Source organism: Callospermophilus lateralis, unplaced genomic scaffold (genome assembly GCF_048772815.1).
Source record: "Callospermophilus lateralis isolate mCalLat2 unplaced genomic scaffold, mCalLat2.hap1 Scaffold_322, whole genome shotgun sequence".
Lineage (NCBI taxonomy): Eukaryota > Metazoa > Chordata > Mammalia > Rodentia > Sciuridae > Callospermophilus > Callospermophilus lateralis.
The window spans coordinates 948,795-973,809 of NW_027513801.1; the positions used below are offsets into that span (position 1 = coordinate 948,795).

Below are 25,015 nucleotides of genomic sequence, written 5' to 3' on the forward strand. Positions count from 1 at the left end.
GTGGTCAACTTTATTTTCCAGATTGTATACTTTGTCTTCATTATCTGACATTCTTTCTTCCAAGTGATCTAGTCTGTTGGTTTTGCTTTCTATTGAGTTTTTTATTTGATTTAAGCTATCCTTCATTTAAAGGATTTCTGACTGTTTTTTTTTTTCAGAGTCTTTATCTCTATTTTGAAGTAATCTTTTGCTACCTGTATTTGCTCTCCTATTTCTTTGTTGGAGTGATCAATTTGTGCTTGTATTTGCTCATTTAGGTCATTCTTTAATTCACAAATCATTTTGATTATGAACCTTCTGAACTCCTTCTCTGACATTTCATCAACTTCGGTGTTCATACTTTCTGTTATTATAGTGTCCTGTCTTGTTTGGGGCACTTTCCTCTCTTGTTTTTTCATGTTGTCTATGTGTCTTCCTTTCTTGCAGTGTGGATCTGAGACATTACAGTTTCTTCCCTATATTCTTGTGGTATCTGTGCAGATTGTCTGTACCTCACCTTGATGTTGGGCTTTCAGACCCTCAATGGATGCTACTGCATTCTGGATCTGGGCCCTGCAGAAGCTGGTGTGGGTGGATCTGGGCCACTGGGCTTGACCTCCTGTGGTAGTCTGCTGGTAGGAAGAGGTGGTCTTGTGCCAAAGGCTAGGCTCTGGAGGTGTCTGCCCCACTGGGGGAGGGATGAACCCGATCTACTCAGAGCATAAACCCAGGGTGCTGGAGTGGCAGTCTGGGCTGGATCTGGGCTCCTCAGTAGTCGAATGGTCAGACGGGGTGGTCCTGCACCAGAGGCTAGGCTATGGCGAGTGTCTGCCCCGCTGGGAAAGGGCTGTGCACCTGGGCCCTGCGCGCCTGGGCCCTGTGCGGCAGAGGCCAGTCTGGGTGGATCCCAGTAGCTATATTTTGAATGTATCAGTCTATGATGAAATGTATCCAACCAAGTTTTTGTTCCTTTTCAGTTGCTAAAAAAATAGAATAATAAACTAGAATTTATTTTAACTTTTGTTTTCTTACAGAAATTATTACATTTCTGAAACGTGAAAAGTAGGTAATAAAGATGAATGCAATTGGCATTTGAAAAGTCAGATTTACTAAAACAGTACATCATGAGGTGATTGATTACTAGTTTTTATGAAAGAATATTGTTTAAAAATTGTTTTTATTTAGTAATTCATTGTATTTATTCAATTATTAAGTGCTTACTTCAACCACCATTTTATTTATTTAATTGGGTTTATTTAGGGATGAATCAGTTATATGAGTTATGTATATATCAAACATATCCAACTTAAAAATTGAGCTTTTTATAGGAAAAAAGAGTTTATTGCAGTTTAATTACCCCATCCTAATGATAATATATCTTTATTTTACAGGAGGGAAAACAGATATAATTTGCTGTCTTGTTTGGAGGCACATGGTGAGTTTTAAGATCAAAATTCTCCCCAATAATTTCTTAATTCCAAGTCCCATGTTTTAATATTTAGTCTTCCTTAAAGTGATTCATAAAATTGACTGATCTCATGTATCAGTACTTAGGTGACAATTTACAGAAAATTAGCTCTGCAACTTGATGGGCGAAAACCCTTTTCAACCAAAAGGTAAGTGTTGTGGCCACAACAGATGACAGTGTGTATGGTTTTTGTTTAACTGCTTCAAGAGAAGGTGGAGGACTTTTTCTTAAAAACTTAAAATTGTTGGAGTAGCAAATGTTCATATAAAAAAGTAAAGTAGAAGTGAACTTTATTCTTTTTGTTAAAAGAGATAAATATCAATTTAGTATATTCATGTGTTTCTTCTATGCATAGACAAAAAATATTTCTAGAAAACATTTAAAAAGTGCTATGTGACCTTAACCTTTCTCTCTGCAGTGTATTCTGGATATTTTAACAATGGCAGAGTCCTGTGAGAAAGAACAAGAAAGATCTTTGCATACTCTTATCAGTTCTCTAGGGCTGCCACAACAAAGTACCACAGACTAGGTGGTTTATAGGATGGAAGTTTGTTTTCTCATAATTTTTGAGGCTAAAAAGCCAAGATTAACTTGTTGGTAGGGTTGGTTTCTTCAGAGGGCCACAAGGGGAGGGCCTGGCTTCTCTCTTGGGCTTGTAGATAGCCATGTTCTCTTTAGGTTTTCACATGGTCCTCTCTGTGTGCATATGCCTGCATCCCAATTTTCACTTCTGTTAAAAGACAACAGTTATATGGATTTTATTGCCACCCATGTGACCTTTTTAAAAAATATTATTTATTCATTTATTTATTTACTTATTTATATGTGGTGCTCAGGCTCAAACCTAGTGCCTCATGCATGCAAGGCATGTGCTCTACCACTGAGCTATCACCCAGCCCCTAGTGACCTTATTTCTAAAGGTCTATCTATAAATATAGCCAAAGTCTGAGGTAGTGAGGGTTAGGAATTTAGCATATGGCTTTTGAGATAACACAATTTAACTCATTACATATATCAGCTGGAAATAAATAGTACTTTTATTATCAGTTCACAGTGGATCTTTCCTAATTTTTCAAAATTAGGTACTATCTTACTTCACCTTATCTATACGTTACCTCATGCTGTGGGTATGTTGATTATCTAATGTTCTGGGGGAAATGTATTCTCAGTGAATTAAATTTGACTGTGGCTATGTAAAATTAAGACATGAAGAAAGAGAGTAGTTTGAGATCATGTGTTTTAACATTTGAATTGAATGATATTGACTGTCAATGTAGTTCAAAATTCAAAGGAAAATAAAAATGTAATGGTTTATTGAGGAATTTATAATTGAACCAAGGATTAGTGCAAGCAGGCAATTAATTGTTTGAGTTTCTAGTTGAAAATGGATGTTTTACATGGTGTTTTCCATTTTCTTGAATGTATATAAAACTTAGGTAGATATCATAAATAGCTTCAAGTAATTTCTTCAGTCATACAATTACAAGGCAGTGAAGATTTAAACCATTCAATTTGATTTCAAGTCCATGTCCTTTTTATGTTGTAGACTGGAATGATATAGACTATTAAGGTAAGGTACTCTGTGCAGAAGTGATATAGATTTTTAGTATTTTTAATGATCTGAGTTGAAAAACTTAAAGAACTCTTATCTAACTATTAAAATAGTACAATTATAAAAGAAAGGGGTCAGTTTGTGATGTCGATGACATTTGAAAAAATAGGAAGGCCTTTGATAGGTAGATTACTAAACATTTAAATATTAGACCAGGGAATGGTTTGTGACATACTTTTCTATATATTTATAAAAAAATGGCATCTAATTTGTTAAAATATTTGCTTTGCATGCCGTCTCCAGAGCATAATTTCAGTTGGTATCTTTCAGTTTTATGGTAGAATATTGCTTGAATTTTGAGTTAAAAGTAGAAATGATATTATTTTGGTATAATAAAAAATTACCTTTTAAAAATGATGTATGAAAGATAATGCCAGAACCCTGGAAATTTTTATTTCTTTTGTGGATAGGAGGTTTTCCTAAAATCCTGATGCTACTGGTGTTCTACCTATATCTATGTGCTTCTTAGGAGCTCAGTATACTTGGTCATAATTTCTGAGAAGTAGTATTTACTGTATGTATTGTTTTGATCGGTTTCTTCAGGTGAGAAAATGTAATATAACCTGGCTGGTATAAGCCTCCCTCATTTCCTGTATTTTAATTTAGCACCTATCTCTTCTTTGCTCTGTGCCTAATGTTCCTGAATTTGGTAGTAATTCTAGTTTGTTTCCTACCTGTTATTTCTTAGTCTTAGTCTACCTGTGGTTAATATCTCTTTAGAAAGATAATGATTAGATAGAATATGTTTATCTAGGTGTACTACTGCAGCTCACTTTGGATTTTATTATCTCTAAGTTTTCTATCTATGGTAAATAACTAATATCTTTCATTTTCTGTCTTCCTATCTACCTTTTAATCTATCTTAATTGTACTAGTTTTTATCCTAGTGAGATCTGAATTTCTTACTGTTATTACAGGGTACTGACTACGAATATCAATTCAGAAATTGCTATTAGAATTTTTAAAGTAGATCTTCAATATCAGGTATTACAAAAATGTTTTTACTGCCAGGCATGGTGGTGCAAGCCTGTAATCCCAGCAATCTCAGCAGCTTGGGAGGCCGAGACAGGAGGATCACAAGTTTAAAGCCAATCTCAGCAAAATCGAGGTGTTAAGCAACTCAGTGAGACCCTGTCTCTAAATAAAATATAAAATAGGGTTGGGATATGGCTCAGTGGTCTAGTGTCCACTAGTTCAATCCCTGGTACTCACCCTGCAAAATGTTTTTACTTTTCTTTTTGAAAATAAGGTTACTTCTCTCCTTTTGAAAATTAGATAATTTAAACTCTTTATGGAATGTGAAGAAGAACTGGAACCATGGCAGAAGAAAGTAAAAGAAGTTGAGGATGATGATGATGATGAGCCCATCTTTGTTGGAGAGATATCGAGTTCAAAACCAGCAATTTCCAGTAAGCATTTACTTTTACTAAAGCCAAATTTTATAAGATATTATTTTTAAAGAAAAACTTGTGAATGTCTTATGGGACTCAGTTTATTTATTCTACTGTAAGGAGTTAGGGATGAGAGATGAGGGGGAGGCCAGTAAGAACTTGAGAATCAAAATGGGGATGTGATTGGAGACTAGAAGGAAGCCAAAGGTTAAATATCAGATGTGTGAGAAAGAAGTAGGCTTAGATTGGCTTGTTGCATTGGAGGTCTTCTGAGATTGGAAAAATTTTCTAGTGAAACTGTTTATCCGAGTGAACTGTTTATCTGTTTATTTCTGTCTTTTCTCATTTAGCAGTTACATAAGGAAAGATTTGGAATGCTTAGATTAAAATTTTGGAATATACTAAGTGTATATTAGTATCAGATGGAAGTTCTCACATCTAGGCCTCATTGCATTGTCATTCATACATGGCTAAAACTGTATGTAGGCAGTGAATGATTCAGAGTCTCTGGATTCAGTCCTAGATGGGTTGTAGATTCCAGTTATATTCATTTCCTTGATGAAACTACTAAGATCTATTAACACCAGTTTAAGTATAAAACATTAATGTCATTAATTTTTAAACTCTACCCATTAATATTTGTCTTTTAAAATATTTTGCATGATGAAATAGTATACATAAAGTACTTCTGTGTCTGAAGTTTGGTGCTTGTGTGATTGAATTATGAGCTACACTGTTTTTTAAAAATAGAACATTTTATCTAAATAGACATTTCCCAAATTTATTCTTGAACTAAATATTTAATTATAGCTTTATAATGTAAGTGATCCCTATGTAGGGCATATAGGTTTTTTTTTCTCGTCTCATTAAACCTGAAAAAGGTGACCATTATGAGCCTCCCCTGTTTTCTCCCATAAGGCGGAGACTATGTGTAAGACATCTGTTTAATCCATCATACTGGAATGTTTTTTCCCTAGATATTACTAATCCCAAATTATATATAATCTTTTTGTTAAAAGACTGTAGATTCTTACAGAAGAATTAGCTCTTTTCTAAGCCTAAAAGTTCAAGCAGTGTGCCAAGTCCTTTTCAGAGCCCTTCATTGAAAGTTTCATGAAATCGGTAGATGGCACCAGATGGTCTAAGGGGTAGGGATCCAGGTGAGTTTCCAGGTCATGACCTTTTGGATTTTGAAACCAACAGTTATTTTTCTGCTTCATTTTAATTACCTTGCAATATTGGTCATGCCTTACCTAAACTATAAATGGAATTGGGGTATGGAAATTTGAAAGTTTGAGTTTGTTTTACTTATATCTTAGGAAATTCTCATTCCTTAAGCCCAGAATCAAAAGAGTTATCTTTTTCTTATTGTCTTATATTCTTTTTAGTCTAAATTTTCTTTCCTTATTTATGGAATGGTATATGAAACCCTTACCTGGTAATTTAATGGCTACAGGCATAGAGTTTTACTGGATAACACATGGATAGAAGAAGGCTGTTTTTTTGGTTTTTGGTTGTCTTCCCTGTGTACCAGGAAATTTCTTTGACATTTCACTCTATTCCCTGGGTATCCAGTTTTACACATAATAGATGGTATTGTGCTCCTACGTTTCTGTTGTTCTTGCTGGTCCCTTACAATATCTTTACACAAGTTCTCCATTTCAAGTGATTTGGAGATAGACCATCCTATACTTAGGAATAGTATTCCAAAAATGCAGAAAGGGAATCATTACACCAAACATAGATAATCAGACCCATTCTGTGTATAGATATACAAACCTGGGCTCAAATTTTTCCTACAATGTGCCTAATCAAGTTTGAGTGGTTTCTACCCTATCCTCAAGCAGCTGTTGATGGTTTTACTGGTAAAGAATAACTTTTGGTAGAGGAAACTATAGGTCCTTTGCACGAGATTGCAGTCCTTTGTTCAGGGACTGTAATCTTGTACTTATACAACTAAGTATATTGTATCTTTCACACTTCAGAAATTCTCCGCATCTGATCTTTTCTTTCCTTTTGACCAGGACTACATTTTTCAGGTAATCCCTAAGAACTAATAAATAATTCTTTATAAGAAATATAGTAATGGATTTAATTTGAAAAATATATGCCCATTTGTGTACATTGGATGACTCGAGACTTCCTCATTGTGCTGTTTTTATTGTTTATCTTTATTTTTTTGGCAATTGTAAAGGAATAAAATTCCAAGATTAATTACAACAAAAATTAGAACACCATTTTTACTTGAAACAATGACTGACAAACCATGGTGTATTATTTATTTGTTTTTTTGTATCAACATTATCACACATGTATGTATTTAAAACAACACATGCATTATCTCACAGTCTTATGTAATATTACTGTGGGTCGGATGATGGTTTAGCTGGCTCCTCTGCTTTAGGGTCTCACAAGGCCACTTTCAGTATGTGGTTCCTGAAGTTGCAGTCTTATCTGAAGCTTTGTGGGGGAAGTATCTGCTTCAAGTTCACATGGTTGTTTGTAGCATTCATTTCCTTACAGGTTGTCAAACTGAGTCTCAGTATCTGACTGTTTTTTGGTTCATTCTTTGTCAGATGGGTCTTCCCAGGTTGGCTACTTGCTTTCTCAAAGGTATTAAGGGAGAATCCTTAGCAAAATGTCATTAGAGTCTGAATTAATGTAATTACTAAAAGAAAATCATGTTTATCCTATTACTTTTGCTGTATTCTACTGGTTCGAATCAAGTCAGAGGTCCAATGCAAAGGGAGGGAATCACACAGGATATGATTAACAGGAGGTGGGATGTGGTGGCCACTTTAGTATATATCTGCCAGGCGTGGTTCTTTTATTTTGGGTAGTTGGCAATCACTTCCTCAAAATTGAACACAGTGTACCTGCCATCTCAAGGAAAATGACTCAATTGGAGATAAAATAATTCTCAATTGGAGAATTATTTTAATTAGTTATTGTTGATTAGTGGATTGCCTGCTCTCTGAAATTGTGATAATTAACCAGAGTTTTCTTCTAGAAAAGTGTTTAACAGCATTAACTTTGTTATACTTATGTTAAAAGAACTATTTTAGAAAATGAAATTTTCAATTCTTAAAGTGCATATATTTAGAAAAAATATTTAAATTGAAGTAAAATTTTGCTTAGTTATAGTTCAGTATGGCATTATTGATTTTTTTAAACTACATTTTAAGGCTCAAATATCCATATCTCTCTTTTTGGTACTAAATTCTAGATGTTATTTGTGTTACAGTAATAACTTATTTCAATAACTTCTTAACAGTCCTGTGTCAATTGGAAAGTTAGTAACAAAGCAAAATTCTTAAACTTGATCAGCCCTCAATTTATAAACAAAATACTTCAAATTTTGTTATAAAATAATATGTATTTTGTGAGGAAAGTTTAGAAAAGAGAGAAGAATATATCCGGATCATGTTGTATATGTCAATATGTATTTCACTTCTTACTAAACATTCTACTTGGATCATATCATTGATTATTTCTCAAAATCTTGATGTTAATGACTGCATGATTATCCATCAATTTATTTTACCACTCCTCTATTATTAGATATATAGGTTTTAATGTTTCTGCTATTATAAATAATTTTCCATTACACTTTCATTTCCTTATCATGATGAATCCTTGAATGTAGAATAATTTAATCATGTGAACCTTATTTTAAAGGCTTTGGTAACTACTGCTAACATTTTTATGCAGATAATACCAAAATATAATCTCTACTTTGCCAGTAGTGAATGTTTCATCATTTTTTAAAAAATTTATTTATTTTTTTAGTTTTTAGGTGGATATAATATTTTTATTTTTTATTTTAATGTGGTGTTGGGGATGGAACCTAGCGCCCCATGCATGCCAGGCGAGCACGCTACTGCTTGAGCCACATCCCCAGTCATCATTTTCAAACTTTAACTTAATTCAAACTATCATTAGTCTTTTTAATTAAATTATTTATTTATTCTAATTAGTTATACACAATGGCAGAATGCAGTTGATTTCATATTACACATATAGAGCACAATTTTTCAAGTCACTGATTGTGCACAAAGTATTTTCACACCATTCATGTCTTCATACATATACTTAGGGTAATGATGTCTAACTCATTCCACATCATTCCTACGCCCTTGCTCCCTTTCTTCCCCTCCCTCCCACTGCTTAAGAAAACCATATATCAATAAGACATAACAGTTCTATCATTAGTCTTACAAGAAAAAAATAATTCAAACAGTTCCTATATTTCTCTTACCCATTTTCCCCCAATGTTAACTTTTTATCACAGGCAATTAATATGAACTAAACCTCAGAACTTATTAGAATTTCACCAGTTTTTTCATTAATGTTTCTTTTCTTTCCAGGATCCTATTCATGATCTCACCTTGTAGTTTATTCTTAGTCTTATGTTTTCTGCAGTTATTAATTCTTTTTTTGATCTTGATACTCTTAAGCGTAGCTGCTAATTATATATTTTGCAGTGTTGAAGAATGCCAATACAGTAAACACTATTATTTGCATTTCTTTGACTAGTATGTTGGAAAAAAAGGTATTTTGAATATATTGGCCATTGCATTTTAGTTTGAATTATCTCAGTTTATGTCCTTTGCCCATTTTTTTCCTAAAAGTAGCTGTCTTTTTTTCCAGTTTGATTTTTAAGCATTGTTAATCTTAAAACTTGCTTGCTATATATTACAACATGTAGAGTGGTCTGGCTTACTCTCAACAATGATTGTCTTTTATGAAAATGGCATTGGAGCATAATATTGTGGTGTGTGTTTTGTGTATGTGTCAGTATTTTTAATATACAATGCTATTTGAATATTCCTAAATTTATTGACCACAATTCTCATAATTATTTATAATAAATATATGTGTATATTTTCACATAAATGTATTTATTACTGTATATTTGACCACAGCATAGTTCATCTCATACTTTTTACTTCTCTTTTCTTGAGATCTTCCTGCTAGTTTGAACCACCCTTTCTCCTCATGGAAGGGCTGAAATTTCCTTTGAGGCTCTGGTCTCTAGGAGCAGGGCTGCTGACCCAGATCACTTCTGTAAATAACTTCTATTCTGTTCCCTGTCTGCTTGGCATTCTTACTTATTCAGCCTACTGGCCAGGTTGCTTTTATATTTGCCTTATTAAAGGAGAGGTTGGCCTACCACAGCTTTCTGTGGGATGATAGGAAGAGTGAGGGGACCAGTCTTTTCTGATTTATAACATTCTCCAAGAAACATGGTTCCAAAATTCATATTGTCTGATATATTCGTCCTTAATGTTTCTGTTTGTTTGTATTGATATTTTGAAAGCAGGATTTAAAAAATATATATTTTTTAGTTGTACATGGATGCAGTATCTTTATTTTGTTTATTTACTTTTATGTGGTGCTGAGGCTCAAACCCAGTGCCTCACATGTGGGAGGCAAGTGCTTTACCACTGAGCCACACCCCAGACACCAGGATGCAGAATTTTTTAGAGGCACAAGAACTTTTAACTTTTATAACCATGTTAATATTTTTTATACTTGTCTCCTTGTTTAGCCCAAGATTTTGCCCAGTTCTATTATTTGCTTTTTGATGGTGATACAGCATTTTTAGAATCCCTCTCAGAGTGTATCACTGTTATTAATGTAAAATGGATTTACTTTTCTTTTATCTTGAAAATGTTGGACTATAATTTTTCCTTCAAATTAATTGGCTAGTCAGGAATAAACCAGCTCTCTTAGCTTGCTTTCAAAGTTTTAGTAAATTATAATTCTGGCAAATTAGAAATCATCTTTGTGTTTTTAAGCTTATTAATAATTGAGGCATCAAAGGTTATTCTTATAATATTGGCATATAATTAATTTGCATTTATAAATTTTATGAAAAATAATTATAACTATAATAAATAAATGTAATATTCTTTCTCTGAAATATTTTAACAGGATTACATAATGAGCTCATCACAAGTTGTATCTAATAATTCTTCAGAATTACTATTTGACTTGACCCAGGAGACAGGATTATCACATTACCAAGGGGGACCAACACTTTCTATAGCAGGTTGGTATTAGTACTTTTTCCAAAAAGTTATAAAAGAAAAACTTGATGAATTTGCTTATGGAATTAACTTTCTATTTTGAAGCTCAAATCCTCTTGTGAAGTCTTTCATATATTGTAACATGGAGTTGTGCTAATAGTTTTTGAATGCCTTTTTGGGTAACTTTATATAAAATCTTGGCTAAACTTCTTTGAACTCATTCTCACTTGGAGCCAAACTTAACACCTTAAAGTAATTTATATGAATTATAGAGGTCCTCATATGCCCTAAATATTCTATTTTAAAAATTAGTTTCTATGACCAGTTAGGGGAAAAAGTGTTTGTTATTATTGATTTCTTCATTAGGTTAGTGTCACTCTAGTCCAATAAATGGTCTCAATATGATAGTAAAACATGATTTTAAAGTGTTAGTGTAAAGTAACCACATTAAAGAAATGATTTGTACATAGTAAGTACTCAATAAATGCTATTTGAAAAAGTAATGAAATTTACCTATTGAAGAAGATTTTAAGTTCATTGAGGGTATAACAAAATTCTTCATTAATCAAAATACATTTGTATAGTATAAATTTTGTCTTATTGAAAATTTTCTGTAATCAAAGTACTTAATCTTTATGTACTGGCAATTTATATGTGTTTCAAATATTTGATGAAGTAGAGATGTATATGATTTTTTTGGAGTTTTTAGGTTGTTTACTAAACAGATCAGTGTGAAGAATCTACCAAACTCAACTTCTGTCCATTCTTTTTCCATAGTAATAATGCTTAATGTTTTTTTTCTTTTTTGTGTGTGTGGTATAGAGGATTTGAATCTAGGGCATTACATGTGCTAAGCAAGCATTCTACCACTGATCTAGAACTTTATTAAAAATATTTTTACTTGAGACTAGCTGTTGTTGAGTTGCCCTCAAACTTTCAATCCTCTTACCTCAGCCTCATGAGTCATTGTGATTTTAGATGTACACCACTGTTTTTCTTTTCCACAATATTTGATACTCACTTCTCTTGGTGTCACTACATACCTAGTAAACTTCTAGTTAATAAAGTAGGTAAGACCCAAAGAGAAATGGGGATGTATTTGTGCTAAATCTGGTTTTACAAACGCATGGACTTTTATTCATAGAAGATATGAATTCTTGAAACTTCTTAAAAGTAAGGATTATGACACCTATTCTCTAGTCAGGTTTTCTGATATAAAGAATGAAACTTTAGTCTGAGCAGTAAATAAGGTAATTTGAAAGAAGTAAGTTTGAACCTCTAATCTGGAGAATGTTTAGTCAGTTTACCTCTTTCCACTTTTGTTTTCTGATATTATTCAAAGTAGAGGTACTTATTTTTCTTATATTATGTATTCATTCACCATACCTGAATCAGCCATTTGGAGATTTACTTAAATTCTTTTTTAAAAAATATTTTTTTAGTTGTAGGTGGACACACAGTATCTATTTCATTTTTATGTAGTGCTGAGGATTGAACCCAATGCCTCACGCATGCTAGGTGAGCAGTCTACCACTGAGCCACAACCTCAGCCCTTTATTTTAATTTTTAATATAGTTTATTCCAGGCTTTTTTTAATTTTAAAATTTGTTTTAATTAGCTATACATGACAGAAGAATGCATTTATGCACTTTGATATACATAGTGGGATATAATTTCTCATTTTTCTTAGTGTACATATTGTAGAAACATATATCTCATGCAATCACATATACATAAAGTAATAATGTCTGTTTCATTCTATGATTCTTCCTATCCCCACATCACCTTCCCTCCTCTCCCCTCCCTTCACTTCCCTCTACCTAATTTAAGGTAATGCTATTCTTCTCTAGTGCCTCCCATCTTATTGTGAATTAGCATCCAGGTATTGGAGAAAGCATTTGGCCTTTGATTTTTCAGGGTTGGCTTATTTCTCTTAGCATGATATTCTCCAACTCCATCCATTTACTGGCAAATGCCATAATTTCATTCTTCTTTAAAGCTGAGTAATAATCCATTATATATATATATATATATATATATATTACATTTTCTTTACCCATTCATCTATTGAAGAACACCTAGATTAGTTCCATACTTTAGCTATTGTGAATTGAGCTTCTATAAACATTGAATGGCTGCATTACTCCAATATGCAGATTTTAAGTCCTTTGGGTATAAACTGAGGAGTGGGATAACTGGGTCAAATGGTGGTTCCCTTCCAAGTTTTCTGAAGAATCTCCATACTGCTTTCCATCGTGGTTGTACCAATTTTCAGTCCCACCAACAATATTTGTGTATACCTTTTTCCCCACATCCTCGTCAACATTTATTGTTGCCGTATTCTTGATGATTGCCATTCTATTCAGGGCTTTTCTGATGGCCAAATAAGATAAGTAAATTTAAAAATGCATTTATAAGGTTTAAATGACATGACAGCAGTTATGTATGATAAATATTAATAATTATATGTACTATGATGTTCAGTAACACACGGTAGAAATTATGAGGGTTCAGAGAAGACTGAATTTGAGTTTGATCTTGAGTGAGTATAGGATTTATACTGGCAGAGATAGAATTTCTTAAAAGTAGGGAATAGCACAGCCTAATAGAACGGAGATAAGTTAAAGAATCAGAAGTTCAATCAAATGCAAGTGACTTTTTTTAACATTGAGATTTCTTCTGTTAAATTCCTCCATTAAAGCAATCTATTTCTACTATTTAGCCTGTTGTAAAATCAACTGATTCATTTGAAATGCTAGCACTTAGTGGTTTTTCAGGTAACCTAAACCTCTCACAAGAATGCTAAAGGGATCTCATGGAATCTGTCTTATGGACCTGCAGTTTGTAATAGAGTGCTTCATTAGTGGGAGATCATTTTTATGTTATCTCAAAGGATGTAAGAAAGAAGCTAACTACTATAATACTTTTTTATGGCATATTTGCTCTTACTATTATATCTGTTGGAATAATTTTTCCCCCTAAAATAAAGATGGGAAATATTTAGTTAGTAATGATAGTAGCTTTCACTTTCTACTGAGTGTTTTTATGTACCAAATATTTTCTTGGGATATTTTAAGTATATTATCTTTTTCTTAAATAGCTCTATAAAATAAGGCATTATAACTTATTTTACAAAAAAGGAAGCTTAAACTCAGAAAAATTAATTAAATAAGCTTAAGAGTGCATAACTAGAGACTGACGTCGTAGTCTGGATTTGAACTTATCTTGTCTGACTTAAAAGCCAAGAATATTTGTAGTTTATTCACTGCTTCTACTTTTAGTGTATAGTTGGCATTATTAAAATATGATGTACAGTTTTAGAATCCATTTTTACAAAGCCCATTGTGTATTATTTTCTAAAAGGACTTTGCCTGGCTTGGTTATAGTCTAAATATCCCCATTTTTCTTAGTAATGCTCTAAATAGGTCTAAATTCTTTATCCTTAAGGCAATGGTTTTTAAATGGAAGAGGTTTTTTTTTAATGAAATCCCTGTACAAACAAAATTTTATGTGAATATCAAATAAATAAAATGGAAAAGTGTTTTTTTGTCAGACATGCCCAATATATTCCCTAAAATGACCCCATTAAATTCTGGGGAACATAGTATGAAAATCCTTATACTAACTCCCTGCATTATGTGCCCTTTCATATGAATGAGTAAAATATTATTCAAACTTAGTTGTTTCCACTTTGTACATGGCAATAAGTGGTTAAAATCACCTAAAGCTGTCAGTAGACCTCTCTTCAGTTTGTTAGGTGAGAAAAGAGCTAACATTGCAGTAGACATTTTAAGTTGCAAAATAAAAAAGCATATGAGGGTATCAATTTTTGGAACAAAAAAAAGTTATTGTCAGATTTTCCTTCTTTTTTTTAACAAATTCTAACACATTTAAGTATCCAAAAGTAATTTACTTCTGGGAACTTGGTTCAGTGTTTTCTGCTTTAAAATTTTTGGTCTGGCTTCTTTTATAATAGCAGTTTATGTATTTCTGTTTGAAGCCACATTTAGAATTTCTTGCATAGAAAGGTTATTTTACAAATTATCTTAATTCTTGGAGTTTATAATAAATGTTTATACTATTTCTGTATATGCCCTGAGTTTGGATCACTTAATTTTTGTTGTTATTTGTGTGATATGGTAATTAATTTTATTATCTGTAAATTAACTCCAAAGTATTTGTACTTAGTTATGAGTAGTATTCTAGGTGTTCTAAAATATTTTTTCCACTGTTTAAATCATTGTAGGTGTGAATGAAAGTTCATTTTTATCAAAACATCCTTCTGCTTCTGAAGTAAACAGTGCTAATCCAAAAAATCCTAAGCCCTGTGAGGTTGTTTCTGGAACAAATTCTCCAGCTGAATTCCCTTCAGTTAAACCTCCTTCACTGACATCTTCCCAGGCTATGCCATCAAAAGTTAAATATGAAATCTGACATTCTATACTATAAAAATTACTATAGTATGTATACATAAATTTTAGAAATTATTATAAATTTTGAAACTATTAGTGATTATTTAATGTTCAAAAGTGATGAGTTTTGAATCATAAATGTTCTGAATTTATTTTAGGTGCAAACACCTCATCAAATCAATCTAAAAATGGAACACCTTTTCCAAGAGCTTGTCCAAAGTGCAATATTCATTTCAATCTTTTGGATCCTTTGAAAAATCACATGAAGGTAAAACTTTCAGAATTTAATTTTTATAAAGGTTGAAGCCAGGCATGGTGGCACATGATTATATTTGCAACTACTTGGGAAGATGAGGATAGAGGATTACAAGTTCAAGGCCAGTCGGGCAACATAGTGAGACTCCCCCTCTCAAAAAGGAATTTTTTGAGATTTACAGTCACTATGGTCTATCTCAATATTTAGATAAGAAATCTTCTCATAATGGAATTTCTATTTAGCTTAGATAAAAATCTGCTTTCATAGTAATTATGTAAGACTGGCATTCCTTAATCATCAGATTTAAGAAATTAAGTTCGTATATTTATAATGGATGCTTATTCTTATTTTATTTTAAAAAATCAATATTTTATTGGTCACATTGTGTTTCAAATTTAGAAAACATTTGTTTAATTTTTTAATAACTTATAAATTTTGTTACCTTATTTTCATAATCGCCAACATGTACATGCCACATTACATATGAAAATCTGAGTTTTTACATTTTAATTTTTAAATGTCAGACATAAACTTCAAATGGTGAAGTGTTTCATATGAAATAATTGTTTTAACACACAGTTCAGAGCATAGTTTATATAATTCTCTTAAACTAGTTTGAGCATTTTATTATTTTAGGAGGCTCTGAAATTCAGATTTTAAGGAATTTTTTAGATTATATAAGAAAAAGAAGGGTTCTGTGGCAAAGAAGTAAGGAAAAGTTCTTGCTCACTATTTCAACGGTACAGATTTGTGGCTTTATTCTTGTTTTTCTATTCTATTCATAGCCTTCATGTCTGTTTTTACGTCAGTACATATCTTTGTTACTATAGCTGTGTAGTGTATTTTTAAGTCAGGTATTGTGATGGCTCCTACATTGTGCATTCTGCTGAGGATTGCTTTGACTATTCTAGGTCTTTTATGATTCCATACAAATTTTAGAATTTTTTTCAAGTTCTATGAATAATGTCATTGATATTTTCATAAGGATTGCATGGTACATGTAGATCACTTTTGGTGTTATAGCCATTTAAATTATATTCTCCTAATATGAACATGAGAAGCCTTCCCATGTTCCATTAGTTTTTTCTTTTTTTCCTCAAGTTCTTTATGTTTATACCTCTTTGGGGTCATTTTTATTATAGAAGTCTTTCACAGTTCTGGTTTTATTTATTCCTAGGTATTTTAGTTTTTGTTTTCTGAGAATACTGTGAATAGGATTGCTTTTTGATTTCTTTCTCAGTGAGTTTGATATTGGTGTCTAGAAAAGCTACTGATTTTTGTGTGTGCATTTTGTAAAATCTTACAAATCTGCTGAATTTGTCAGTTCTAAGAGTATTTTGGTGGAGTCTAGGATTTTCTGAATATAGAATTGTGTCTGTAATCAAGGGATACATTAACTTCCTCCTATCCTATCTTTATCCCTTTTATTTTTTTCTGTTGCCTGATTGGCCTGGCTAAGGTTTTAAGTACTACTATATTGAATAAGAGTGGTGGAACATGTATGAAGGCACGAATTGGTGTCAATACACTTTATATATAACCAGAGGTATGAAAAAGTGTACTCTATATGTGTAATATGAATTGTAAGGCATTCCACTGTCATTTATAAAAAAAATTGTAATGCATTTCACTGTTGTATTTATAAAAAATTATAATTGTATTGCATTCCACTGTCATATTCAATTAAAAAAAAAGATTGGTGAGAATAGGTATGCTTGTCTTATTGCTGAGTTTATTTATTTATTTATTTTAGTGTTTATTTTTTAGTTGTAGCTGAACACAATACCTCTATTTTATTTATTCATTTTTACGTGGTGCTGAGGATCAAACCCAGTGCCCCGCATGCACTACGCGAGCGTTCTACTGCTGAGCCACAACTCCAGGTCCTTGTTGCTGAGTTTAGAAGGGACACTTTCAATTTTTCTGTATTCAGTATGATGTTGGCTATGATATATATCCTTTATTATGTTAAAGTATGATTGTGTTATATATAGTTTATTCAGAGCATTTTATCATGAAGCTTTACTGAATTTTATCAAAGGTTTTTTTCTCTTATCTATGAGATCAAGTTTTTTTATCCTCTATTAATTTTTGTATTAATGTGCTATATTACATTTATTGAATTGTGTGTGTTAAACCATCCTTGCATCCCTTTCATGAAGCCAACTTGTGGACAAGCTTTTTAATGTGCCATTGAATTTGATTTGTATTTTATTGAGGATTTTGCATTTATTTGCATTTATGTTTATCAAGGATATTAGTATATAGTTTTCTCCTTTTTGTTGTGTCATTATCAGGTCTTGGTTGCAGGGTAATTCTAGCTTGGTAAGCTGAGTTTGGAAACATTTTCTTCCTTTTTTTTCTAAATAGCTTAAGAAGCATTGCTGTTCTTTAAAAGTCTGCTAAATTTCAGCATTGAATCTGTCTAGGCGTGGGCTTTTCCTTGTTTGGAGACTTTTCTCCTGCTTCAGTCACATTGCTCATTACTGATCTAATTGGATTTTTAAAATATGTGTTCAGAATCTCCTCCATTTCTTCTAGATATTCCATTTTTTTTTGGGTATGTAGTTTTCCCAGATTTTCCCGAAGGATCTTATGATTGTTGTCTTTTGTAGTATACCTTTTTCATCTCTATTTTTGTTAATTTGGGTCTTCTCTTTCTTTTGGTTAAATTTGGTAAAAGTTTTTCAATTTTATTTTTCTTTTCAAAGAAACAGCTCTTTGTTTCATTTATTTTTTCTTTTCTTTTTTTGGTACCAGGGATTGAACTCATGGGCACTCAATCACTGAGCCGCATCCCTAGCCCTGTTTTGTATTTTCTTTAGAGACAGGGTCTCACTGTTGCTGAGGCTGGCTTTGAACTTGTGATGCTCCTGCCTCAGCCTCCCACGCCACTGGGGTTATAGGTGTGAGCCTCTGCACCTGGCCCCTTAGTTTATTCTTGTTTTTCAAAGACCTTGAGATTTATCTTAGGTTATTATTTGGGATCTCCTCCCCCTACCTCCCTCAATATAGCCATTCATATCTATAAACTTCCCCCAAAGTACTGTTTTCACTGTATCCCACAGGTTCTACTATATTATGTTTTCATTTTTATTTGATTCTTGGAATTTTTAAATTTCCTTCCTGATTTTTTCCATAACCTACTGTTTGTTCACCAGTGTATTTTTAGTCTCAATGTTTTGATATAATTACTGCAGTTTTTCTTGTTACAAATTTCTGGTTTCATTCCATCATGATACAATATGATACAAGTAATCATTTCAGTTTTTCTGAATTAGTTAACTCTTGCTTTATGGTCAGAAATATGATCTATTGTGTAAAAAGTTTCATGCACTGATGAAAAGAATACACGTTTTGCAGCCCTTAGATGTATATGTCTGTTAAGTTATTTGAACTATGGTATAATTCACCCCTGATGATTTTTTGGTTGATTTTATTTGGTCTGTAGGGTGAAAGTGGGAACTGCGGTTACTCATTATTAGGGCCATCTCTCCCTTTGTGTCCTGTGGTGTTTTATAAAATTGGTGCTCTTATGTTTGGTGCATATGTTTGTAATTGTTAATGTGTCTTGATGAATAATTTCCTTTATCAATATGTAATAACCTCCTTTGTTTTTTTTCTGTTTTGTCATCTATGAGTATAGCTATTGCTGCTTGCTTTTGGATTTGGTTTTCTTACAGTATCATTTTCCATCCTTTCACTTTCAGTTTGTGTATGTTGTTGCCAGTGAGTTTTTTAGAATGTATATTATTTGGTCTTCTTTTTTAATCTAATGAGCTAATCTGCACCTTTTAATTGAAGAATTAAGACCATTTATGTTGAGAATTCTTATTAAAAGGTGTGTGTGCACTTTTTTCTTGTTATTCTGTAATTTTTAAAATTATTTTATTTGTGCCAAAGATTGAACTCAGGGGCATTCAACCACTGAGTCATATCCCAAGCCCTGTTTGTATTTTATTAGAGACAGAGTCTCACTGATTTGCTTAGGGTCTTGGTAAGTTGCTAAACCTGACTTTGAACACACAACCCTCCTGCCTCAGGCTGCCCAGGTGCTGGGATTACAGGCATGTGCCACCATACATGGCTAAAGTTTTTTTTTTTCTTTTTTTTTTTTAGAGAGAGAGAGAGAGAGAGAGAATTTTTTTATATTTATTTTTTAGTTTTTGGAGGACACACCATCTTTGTATGTGGTGCTGAGGATGGAACCCGGGCCGAACGCATTCTAGGCGAGCGTGCTACTGCTTGAGCCACATCCCCAGCCGAGGCTGAAGTTTTTTCCTAGTTGTTTTGAATGTTCTATGTTGTGTCTTGCTCTTTTATTGATCTTAGAAATTTGATGATTTTATTAATACTGTTTGGTTCTCTCCTTTTTTTTTCTTATTAGCTGTTCTAATCTCGTCTACTGAAATTTATTTTTTCCTGTGTCATTATTTTTGTGTTAGTCTTTCTTCCTCACTTCTGTGTAGAATTCCCTTATGTATATTCTATAATGCTGATTTAGTGGTCAGGAATTCCTTTAATGTATGCTTATCATGAAAGTTCTTTATTTTTCCTTTGATTTGGGAAACTTTGCTGGGTATGGTAATTGAGTTTGACATTTATTTTTTTTTAGGCCTTGAAATACATCATTCCTTGTCCTTCTGGCCTTTTTGAGTTTCTTCTGAGAAATCCACTGTTACTCTAATGTTTTTGTCTTAAAATATGACTTGACCCTTCTTTTTTGCAGCTTTATAAATATTTTTTGTTAGGTACTTTTGGGAGTTTAAATATAATATGTTGTGGGTAAGCTTTTTTTTCTTTTCTTTTTTCTTTTTGTTATGTCTACTTGGGGTTTTTTTTTGTTTTATTTTGTTTTGTTTTGATACGGGGGATTGAACTCAGAGTCACTCAACCACTGAGCCACACCCCCAGCCCAATTTTGTATTTTATTAGAGATAGGGTCTCACTGAGTTGCTTAGTGCCTTGGCAGTTGCTGATTCTGGCTTTGAACTCATGATCCTCCTATCTCAGCCTCCCAAGTTGCTGGGATTACAGGCAAGCACCATGGCGCTTGGCTAGTTGGGACTCTTTATGTCTCTTTGACCTGGATATCCATGTCTTTTCCAGGATTTGGGAAGCTATCTTCTGACATTTCGCTGAATAGACTTTCTATGCCTTCAATCTGTAGCTCTTCTCCCTCATCCTTTCTGATCATACCTGTGTTTGGTTCTTTAATGGTATCCTAGAGATCTTGTATATTATGTTCATTTTTACTGATTTTTTAAAATTAGTTTCTGAATCTGATAACTCCTCAACTTTTTCTTTAAGTCTTGTTATTCTTTCTTTTGGTCTATCTAATGTTTTGGTGGGGCTTTCAAGTGAGTTTTTAAAAATCTGACTTATTGAGCTTTTCATTTCCAAGAATTCTGGTTGGTTCTGTTTCAAAATCCCTGTCTATCAAATTTCTCATTCATATCCTGCATTGGTTTCCTTAATTCATTCAGCTCTTATATCCTCTTGGAATTCATTGAACTGTTTTTAAAAAAATTATTCTTTTAATTTCTCTGTCAAGTAGTTCATCTACTTTTATATCTTTGGATTACAGATTTATTAGAGATTTATAAATCTCAGGAGCTATTCTACTGCCTTGTGCTTTCATATTTCTTGTGTTTGTATGTTGAGATTTGCTCATCCACTGGGATGGATATCTTTCACTCTTTTCCACTATTTCTTGGTGAGCCCTGGGTTACTGGGTTTCTATTTAGTATTGAATTTAATTCAATTTGTATTTCCTTGTGTACTTTCCTGTGGCTTCTTTGGCTGTGGTTAGATTTTTACACAATATATAATATGTCAGAGCCTAAGTGATTTATTTTCTTTATAGGACTTGCAAGAGGGTAGTCTGTCTGGTATTTCAGGCAATTTTGCTATAGACAGCAATAGATATAGAGTGTACCCTCTGTGATTACTCCTATAGTGGGAATCGAAGCCCCTATCAGGTATGTGTTGGGGGTTTCCCCTGGGCTTTGTTGATCTTGGTTGTTAACTTGGAAGCAGTTCTGCTACTGGCTGTTCCAATTGTGGTGATGTCCCGGAGCCTTTATCTTTTGTTTAGACATTCAGGGCATCTCTAGTTGTTTCATGGGGAGAAACAATGGCCAGTTACAGCTCCCTCCACTGTCACACTCACCTCCAACCCTATCAGCAATATGCTGTCTGATAAGGTATGGGAATGACAGATATTGATGCACCATATACCATATTTATGGTGCCTATAACAGTTATGCTATTTCTTCTGTTCTTGTTATAATAGTGAGGGTTCCCAAGAGGGACTTCAGATTCACCCACCTTGCCATGCTTGCTTGGGGACAGGTTATAGTCTGTGGGCTTTTATTCCTCCTATTCCCTAAGTTGAAGTATCTGCCAAGGTTTAAGTGTGGCCCAAGCAAGGCATAATTCCCCTCAGCTGGGTTGGGAGTGTAGCTCAGTGGCAGAGCACCCAGCTGATGTGTTCAACACAATCAGACTCAATCTCAATCACTGAAAAAAAAGAAGAGGAACAAAGAAGAAAGAAAAAATGAGATAGATAAATAAAGTAAAATCCAAAAACTAAAAACAGTAATACCACAACAAATGAAAAGAAAGAAGAAAAATAATATTAAATAACAAACAGTTAAATAATAAAAATAGAATTAATCAAAGGGATAAAATATAGTTGGAGAAAAGTAAAATAGAAAAGGGAGAAAGGAAGAGAAGAAAAATATTTCATATTAAAAAGAGGAGAAAAATACAGGCATGGTGGCACATGCCTGTAATACCAGTGACTTGGGAGGCAGAGGTAGGAGGACCAAGAGTTCAAAGCCAGCTTCAGCAATTTAGCAAGGCGCTAAGTAACTCAGTAAGACCTTGTCTCTAAATAAAACACAAACAAGGGCTGGGAATGTGGCCAAGGGGTCGAGTGTCCCCGAGTTCAGTCCCCAATATCAAAAAAATAAGAGGAAAAAAGTGAAATAAGCACAAAACAGCACATAAAAATAAGAACAACAACAAAAACTTAAGCCAGGTGTGGTGGTATATGCCTGTAATCCCAGTTATTCAGGAAGTTGAGGCAGGAGGATCACAGGTTCAAAGCCAGTATTGAAGAGAACCTGTCTGAAAAAATGAAAAGGGCTGGGGATGTAGTGCAGTTTTGAAAGTACCCCTGAGTTAAAAAAAAAAAAAGTAAAACTATGAATAAAAAAATGAAAATTTTCTTTTCCCTCGAGTGCCCAAGTGAGCAGGAAGGATAGAAACTCTTTGACTGTGCTGATCAGAGAATTTCTTTGTCTTTAGTCTGTGTGCTGCTTGGACAGAGAGAAGACTGGGGCTTACTCCTTTCTTTTGTGGTAGTAGTCAGTTGACTGATGGTAGCAATTTGTGGCTTGATTCAGTTGGAATACCTCTCAGCTGCTTTGTACACCAGAATGAGCTAGTGTGGAATGCAGAGTTTCCTAGAAACAAATTCTCTCTGGAGCTATTTGTGTTATGCACTTCTAGAGCAGAGCTGATGCTGACATCATGGCATGTCAGAATGTGGAACTCCCCAAATCTTCTCTTCAGAGCTTAGTACTTGGAGGGTAGAGCTAATACTAGCTCTGTGGAGTGTCCCTGTATGCCTCCCCCAAGGATGGAGAGAGGATATAGAGTCTCAAAGATCTGTGGTGGAAGGGACGGTGGTGAGTTCTGCATAATCCACAGTCCATTTTTCTGGTGTTTCCAGTCCTGGCTACATGTGACTGCTCATTCCCCAGACTCTGAGAGCTGCGTCTGGCAAACTGCCAGGTTTAATGAGAAGCACCATCTGTTACTACATATGCTGATTGCTGAAGCAGTAAGTAACCTCAGACAATAGGACCTTTTCTAAGATGGCTCCAAATTATAAAACTGAGAATATGCAAAGAAGTACAGGTGTCTTCTACAGAGCCAATTTAACATGCAAACTGTACTGTTGTTTGCTTAGCCTATATTTCTGCAGGAGGCTGGATCCTGTGCCAGTCATGTTTGTTGGGACTCTGTTTCTTCTCTACCTCTGGGGCATACTTCCCTGGGATTGGCACTGGTGCATTTTGTTTCATTCTGTCTTCCACAGTCGATTTTATTTGGGCTTCTCCAAGTCTCTATCCACAGTTGAAACCTGGTATTTTCTCATAGTCATTCATCTCAGTGAGCAACTATGTTACAGTTATTTTAATTTGGTTTCAAGGAGATGCAGGCAAGTGTATAATGCCTCTAATCTACCATTTTTGGAAGATCTCTTGCTACTATGTTCTCTTAGTCATATTTATTTATTTATTCATTTATTTATTTATTTATTTATTTATTTATTTATTTTTACTAGGTAGCAAAGTCACATTATTAAAAATTAAAAATAGGAAGGTGTGTATGGGAAGAATCTTTACCTCAGACTCTTATGACCTGGTTGCCAGTTTTATATCCTTCCTGATTTTCTTTCCACATATAGAAGTAGGCATGAATGTTCTTATTTCCCCTCTATTTTGCATACAGTCTGTATACAAAATAGAATCAGTTAAACATGCAAAACGTACACATTTCTGAGCCTGGAGAGATTGGCAACCTTATTCCATGTGTGACTTTTACATGTTATAGCATTATTTGTGATTACTTGTACTGGAAATAACCAAAATATTAAAAGATTTATGTAATGGAACACTGTAACATTTTATGAAAGGAGGGTATCTCTATGATAGATAAAATGGGACAATGTGTAAGAAATACTATTTAACTAAATTGAATGCAATTGAATAATGTATGTGTTTATAATAATGAAGTCTCAAAGCATAGTCACAAATCTAGGAAGGAAATGTTTAAAACTGGAGAGTTTCAGGCACAGAAAGACAAATACTACATGATCTCAGGCAGTGGGCAGTTTTAAAAAGTTGATCTCATAGAAATCAAATAGACTAGAGGTCATCAGAGATGGGGACAAGTAGAGGGGGAATGGAATAGAAATTGGTTGGTCACCAGGTACAGTGTTATAGTTTGATAGGCACAGCAAATTCTTATGTTCTATGGCATAATAGGGTGAGTATAATTAACAGTAATGCATTCTATATCTCATATTAGAAGAGGATTTTGATTGTGTTCACACAATTGCATCATAAAAATGTAAAAATTACATTGTTTCAAAAATGTATAAATATAATGTGTTGATCATAAAAATTAAAAAATAGAAAACTGGGGACTTTTTTTTTACTTTTTAGCTTTTATATTTTTATATTTTAGTTAAAATTTAATATAATTTCCATAAAATAATGTAATTTTTAGATCAATAATTTTAAAAAACTTAAATAGAAGTTTTTAATAAATCAAAGTTCATTATAACACAGTTAATGATTTTTTCCAATGGAAAAATATTAAAATATCCTATAATAATTTATTTGATTCCATGTGTCAAACATAAAACTAAGCTTTGAATAAATACATTATTTCATTTATTCTTTAGGAATTTCTTAAAGTTAGACATTTTTCTCATTGTATTATTAGTTAATTGGTATTCTAACCATACCTCTTATAGTAAAGCCCAAGTGCTGATGAATACTTTTTTTTCTTTAGCAAAAATGTCTGTAGGTTGTTTTCTTTACTATTAGGTAGAAATTTGAAAATACGTGTATGATATAGTAAGATATACTATAGATAGTGAGGTACACTAAAAATAATAAGTAAATTATTTGCTTGTCATATAAACTTTTCCAGAGTATTCATTATAATTTTAGTCTTTATTTACATTAATTTTGACTGGTACATAAAGCATAAAATTTTTCGTATTAATGGAGTACGATGCTTTGATATGTGTCCATTGTTTAATGTTTTACTCTGCAAACAC

General features: G+C 33.1%; 1 pseudogene; it reads left to right on the forward strand.

Annotated features, from left to right (window-relative positions):
- The first annotated feature begins 4,350 nt into the window (after positions 1-4,350).
- LOC143640519 (zinc finger protein 280D-like) overlaps positions 4,351-25,015 on the forward strand; it is a 50,758-nt pseudogene continuing 30,093 nt past the window's right edge.